Genomic DNA, 6,303 nt, shown 5'->3' with positions numbered 1-6,303 from the left:
ATATCCTCCCTTAATTTATTGGATGTTCGTTCCATAGTTGCTTTGAGTTCGTCAACTATCTTCACGATTTCCTCTTTGAATTCTTTATCTGAGAGGAGGTTGTATTTCTGGGAAGTCACTGCTGAGGTTACTGAGATCCTCCCTTCCATCTCTCCTGGTGGTGGGGATTTTCGCTGTTTCTTCATGTTGTTATAGGCTTTACTATCAGGCGCTCTCCTTAGCTTGAGAGGGGAAGCTAAGGAGATGTGGGGCTATGATCTTTAAAAAATATGGAACGCTTCACGAATTTGCATGTCATCCTTGCGCAGGGCCCATGCTAATATTCTTTGTATTGTTTCAATTTTAGTATATGTGCTGCCGAAGTGAGCACACGCAGAGTCTCTTATACACCCAGTGAGTGTAAGGATTGACTTGTTACCCTGCTTTGCAGTTTGCACTCTGGGCAGCATGAGTCCTGAAACAATAAATAAAAAAATGAGGCTGCAAAGGTGCTTTCGGGCTTTAAGGCAGGCTGACTTCAATGGGGTGCCTCAGACAGGAGCAGGCTTCGTCCCTCCACCTGCTGCCCCCAAACCCCGATAGCCACCAATTACTAGAAGCCAGTGAGATGTGCAGGTACGCGGGTTCAGTTACAGCAAAGTCTGAGCCTCAAGGGATAGGGGATGAGCTGGTCCTTCTCAACCTCTCCTTTAACCCCCACCCCCAGCCCTGTCCCGACGGGACCCTGGAGATCAAGTCTGCAAATTGCCTCTGGTTGCTATTTAAGCTTCAAAATGGCCATGATCCAGAGACACACAAAAGGATCTCTGAACTCAGTAGCTCGCTGCAGAGATTTCTCCAGACCCTAATTATCTAAAATTTTAGAATTCTCGCAGCCGTGCGACATCTTATGCCATTCATAGCAAACAATACGAAAGAGAGTATGGGAGAGATTGTCTGCCATAGAGGCAGAGGGAGGGCTGAGAATGGGTGTGATACTGAGGACATTGGTGGTGCAAAATGTGCACAAGTGGAGGGATTGTATGACTAAAACTCAAACATGAAAACTTTGTAACTGTACCTCACCGTGATTCAATAAAAAAAAAATTTAAAAAGAAGAAAAATAAGGCTGGTAGAGCTACATTAGTGTTGATCAAAGACAGGGCAAAGGAGGAGCCCTGGACCACTCCCCACCCACTTGTGACAGAACAGACTGGGGGTGAGGAAATGGAATATGGCACCCACATGGGCAGAAGCCGGGGTGGAGGAAGGCAGTCATTTCTCTCTGGAGGCGTGATACCTGGCCAGGCGCTCTGCTCTAGCACCGGCCTGAAGCATCGGCAGTTTCCTGCATTAATTATTTGATAGCTTTAGATTGTTCAAGGGAGATTGGAAAAGACTTTGTGAGAAAAGAGAGAGAAGGGGTTGTCATGAGGGTGCGTTGGAGGCACAAACAGAGGAGTGAGTGGGTACAATTTTTCTTTTTCTTTTTGACTCCAACTTGGTCTTGGTAGTGGTTTTCCATCTCGAGATGTGGGCTGTTTCTTGGTAACGTTTGGAGGCCAGTTAACAAAATAACATTTGCCTTTCTCTGTGGGTCAACTAAAGGAAGATTCCTGCCTCCTTCCAGAGTCCTGACCCAGCTTAGTTTTCTACTGGAGAGTTTTACCTTCCACACAGCGGAGCCAGAGCTATGCTTGGGTCACAGAACATGGGATCTCTCAAATGAGCCAAGTCAGAAAAATTTAGCCACATTTATTTAACACTAATCAGAGGTAACTCCCCAGATTCTATATCAGGAGAATTAGGCACACCGTTTGCTTGAAAGGGGTGTGAGGGGCTGGTGGAGATTTCAGAATGGGGTGATAGAACTCAGTTCATCCTGAGTCCCCCAACCTCCCGATCTTGCTTGTGTTGCCATGGTAACTCTTCTTAATGCCTTGTCTAGGCCATTGTGGGAGGTTGATTAAGGTGAACCCTGCCCTGTGGGAAGTGGGTGTTCAGCCAGGGAGACTCACAGGTCCGAGATGCTGTGAACCTGCCAGTGTTTTCTGAAGACAAAGGAAGTCCAGAACAAGCACTTTAGGATTTGATAATAATGTCAGTGGACCCCACTGCTGACATGTTAAAGCAGGGAGGAGAAAGATGGTCACTTTCTCCCCATTAGCCTCCGCCAGCCGGGTCCCGCTGGGAAGGCTAGGACTGGTAAAGTCTGCGATGAGCCCCTGCTCGGCATGGGCCTGAGCACCCCCAGCCCCACCTGAAGTCTGCTTGGTCTTCCAGCCATGGGAGCTGATCCCTGCCACCAGATTTCTCGTGGAGCCACAAACTCAGGCTGGAGGAGGATTTGCTATTTACAGGAAAGGAGAGGCCAGTCCCAGGCCTTACCCAGGGTTTGGGGCTTCTTGTCTCACCTCACAGAGAAGAATTTCAGGGGTAGACAAGCAGTGAGGTAAAACATTTTATTTGGAGATTAGAAGGGGAGGGGGGGGAGAGAGAGAGAGAGAGAGAGAGAGAGAGAGAGAGAGAGAGAGAGAGAGAGAGGGCTTCTCCAAAGACAAGAGAAGCCTTGAAATGGCCTTCAGGACAGGCTTTTTATATGTATATTCCTAAGAACTACTTAGTCTGGAGTTTTCTGACAGAGGTGGGGATTGATTAGTATTGGAGCGATAGTACAGTGGGTAGGGTGTTTGCCTTGCATGCGGCCAACCTGGGTTTGATTCCTCTGTCCCTCTCGGAGAGCCCGGCAAGCTACCGAGAGTATCCCACCCGCACAGCAGAACCTGACAAGCTCCCCGTGGCGTATTCAATATGCCCAAAACAGTAACAACAAGTCTCAAAATGGAGACGCTACTGGTGCCCGCTCAAGCAAATCGATGAGCAATGGGATGACAGTGACAGTGACAGTAACATCCAAGGAACAGCTCTGAAGTTTCTGGTGGATCTCTTTCAAGTCCTTAACTGTGTCCTTATGTTTGCTGAAGAAGAGGGTCCTAAAGTGCCTGTCTTGTAAAGACGGACTCCCCATTATTATGCTGTAAGGTCGTGTGGGGAGCCGGTGTGGGCCTGGGGTCTGCCCATGTCCCCCCACCCACTCCTGCCCATTGACAGGTTCCTGAGGGCAGCAGGGGCCACAGCTTCTGCTGTGCAAATATCAAAGGGCTCTTGGATTAGGCTGGACTTTAGGCCATGGAGCCGGGTCATCTCTGGGCCCCTGGGTGCCTGTTGCTTCATCCCGGTGTGGAGAAATTGCCTGTGAGGTCTGGGGATAGACACCCTCCTCCCACACCCTCATTTCCTACCGCTGTCTCTCAACCCAATCTTGCAATCCATAGCCCTCTCCTCTAGCTGAAGACTCAACCAATTTCAATGGCTTCGAACTCGAATTTCTGTTGTCCTGGGACTGGGTATCAAGAGACTTGAAAGAAATCTGAGGATTTCCCTGAAGAACGCAAGGTGAATGAATATGAATATGTGTGGACGCTAATAACCAAGGGCTGAATTCCCCTCTGGCGAACATTGCTCGGTCCCCATCTTATTCTGATGGGCCTTCTTTCTAGAATTCCCTTCCCTTATTTTCATGGGGCCTATTCATGTACCCTCCTTCCCTGGAGGTGGTTGTGGCTTACCGCTGCCAGGGTTGAGGGGCAGAGATCAAATATGTAGAGCTCAGCGCTTTAATGGGGGACTTTGTGGTGGGGACCAAACCCTCAACCTCACGCATGATCTTAGGACAGGCGGGCTGAAGGATTCAATGCTTGGGCTCAGGGATCAGCGCTGTTGGGCTGAGTGGTACTTGGGGTCACTGGCTGCATGCTGGAAAGAAAAGGGAAGGAGGACACTTGTAATTGCAGTGCTACTGGGAAGGGGTCAAGTATTGGTTCTCTTATTTTATTTTAGCCTTTGATTTCAAAACTAACGAATTCACAGTTAGGCCATAATAGTAAAGTCCTTGTAACCAGCTTTGCAAAGAATACCACTTTGAAAAGAATATCAATGTGTGTGTGTGTGTGTGTGTGTGTGTGTGTGTGTGTGTGTGTGTATACCACAGTTCCTCCTCCTCCTTCTCTCTTTTAATTTATTTTTTAGTGTTGGGGCCACATCCAGAGGTGCTCAGGGGTCCCTCCTGGAGGTGCTGGGGATTTAAGGAGCCAGCCTCATGCATTTTATGCAAAAGTCATACCCCTTTACTATCTCTCCAGACCTTCCTCCAGTTTTCTTCTCTCTCTTTTGTTTTCCTCTAATTTCTTTGAAAGTTCTTTTTTCCATGCCACTGCCTCAAGGTGAGCCTCTAAAGTCTCCTGGAATCTCTTTGCAAAGTTCAAAGGCGTTTTGTCATTTTAATGGTTCCTGGCTCCTAAATCTGTTTCACAAGAGTCAGCTCCTTTGCTTTTTTTTTTCTTTTCATTTCTCTCTCTCTTTTTTTAAAATCTCTTTTCTTCTTCCTGCCCACTCGCTTAGAATACTCCAGTGCTTATTTCTTAGAACTAGGAAATGCTTTTGAGACATTCTTCCCTTGCAAAGGTCAACCATTTCAAGTGCTCTCTTTCATTCCTACAGACTTCTCCATATCTAACTATACCTCAGCCATTTCTTCTTACTCAAGTATCAGTATACATTGTCAAGAGCCTTCTAGAAGTTTCCATTTGGGTTTTCTATTGTCATTATTAAGCTTAAAATGTGCCAGCATTAGTTCCTAATCACCCCTTTCCATGTGCTCAGGACAATAACAATGAGAGAAAGCACATATTCAGCAGGACCTCTTAGCCCAGTGGCACTCTGAGAGCTCTACATATTAACTCATCTTGTTAAACAATTATTATCATTATTTTACACATGAGGAAACTCAATGCCTTGATTGACATGTATTTCAAAGTCAAGGAGACATGATTCATAAAAGCACTGGGTTATTCTAACTTGATTACCCTAACCAATGCTCTATAATTGGTTTTTTTTTTGGGGGGGGTGGGGGAATGGATGGAGTGGAGGCACACAGCAGTGCTCAGGGCCTACTCCTAGCACATTGCTCAGAGTCATTCCTAAAAGTGCTAACAGACCAGATGGTTACTTGGGATGGAACCTCCCTCATGCAAAGCCCTTGCTCCACCACCACTCAGCCATTTCCCTGAGTCCAAACTGTGAGTCCATACCATAGAATTTTCTGATGCCCCATCTTCAAAAAGCGCTAGTCAACATCCTTCTTTTCCGTCCTGTTCATAACGTCTTTCTCTACCTTTAAAAGTGAGTGTACTATCTGGATCAAAGGCACAGATTAGACAAGAGTCTGGTTAAGGAAGCCCAAGAGAGATGGGAAAGCTCCTAGATGCTAACACCATTGGTAGCCACGCCTGATCTAAAGGAGCAAAGAGGCTCACTCAGACTGTGGGAGGCAAGAGAAAGCAAGTTCAATAGAAAAAGCAGGACCACCCCTGAGTTCTGAGAAGAGCAGATAGCTACAGCAAGCCTGGTAGGAAGGATTATTGCTGTGCTACCAAGTCCCGCTCCAATCTCCCTCTAAATTTTTCCACCTGCGCTCTCCAAGTCTTTGATTCCACTGACCTCCTCATTACCATCCCTTATCTCCAAATCTGCAACTCATCCCTGCATCAGATGCTGTGTCCCATCTGGGGCCTGAAATACTTTTATATTTCTATCCTTCGAGGCCCACATTTTCTGTAAAATCATGTCATGCCCCTTGGAGTGCATAGCTCCCTCTGCCTCCCCAAACTTCTGTTGAGCTCTAGGTCACACCTCACACAAATTTGGCACCAACCATGTTTCCTCTTTGTTTTCGTTTGTTTGTTTGTTTGTTTGTTTGTTGAAAGAAGTATATTGTCTGCTCTAACTGAGGTAACAAGGATCCCCAAATCTAGGGTGTGGTTGATGATTTGTTGGTGTTACTCTCATTATCTAAATGATAACGCTTTGAAGGGATGCAATTAAAGTAGTCTGAGTGACAGTAAAGAAGACAGAGAGGATTGCTAAAGTCGTTACTATCAAATTAGGCCCTCACTCTTCCTCCCTCATCTGTCATGTTCCACATCCTCTCCTCTGCTTCTGGAGGCACTTCAGACCAAGTGCCCAGAGTCATCTCTGTTGTGCTCTGTCTTTGCTATTGTGGCAACAATATGTTGCCGTGATTGATTCATGCTCTGCAGGCCTCTTCCCACTTTCCTTCCTGGGATTGTTCATTTTTCTTGAAGGCTGATGGTCTTCACACTCAGTCAGCCTGTTAACCAAGAGTTTTCTGTTGGGATGGCATTATTTGGATCATGTCCCTGTATAATTGCAGTCCACTGACCAGTAGCTAGACAATATGGTTTA

General features: G+C 46.6%; 1 non-coding gene across 1 annotated transcript; it reads right to left on the bottom strand.

Moving 5' to 3' along the window:
• Positions 1-263: 263 nt before the first annotated feature.
• On the bottom strand, positions 264-370 carry LOC129398962 (U6 spliceosomal RNA). The gene has a single exon (XR_008626821.1). It is a non-coding gene; the product is annotated as a U6 spliceosomal RNA (small nuclear RNA).
• Positions 371-6,303: the final 5,933 nt, after the last annotated feature.

This window comes from Sorex araneus, chromosome 9 (genome assembly GCF_027595985.1).
Source record: "Sorex araneus isolate mSorAra2 chromosome 9, mSorAra2.pri, whole genome shotgun sequence".
Lineage (NCBI taxonomy): Eukaryota > Metazoa > Chordata > Mammalia > Eulipotyphla > Soricidae > Sorex > Sorex araneus.
This window is presented reverse-complemented; position numbering and strand designations above follow the sequence as displayed.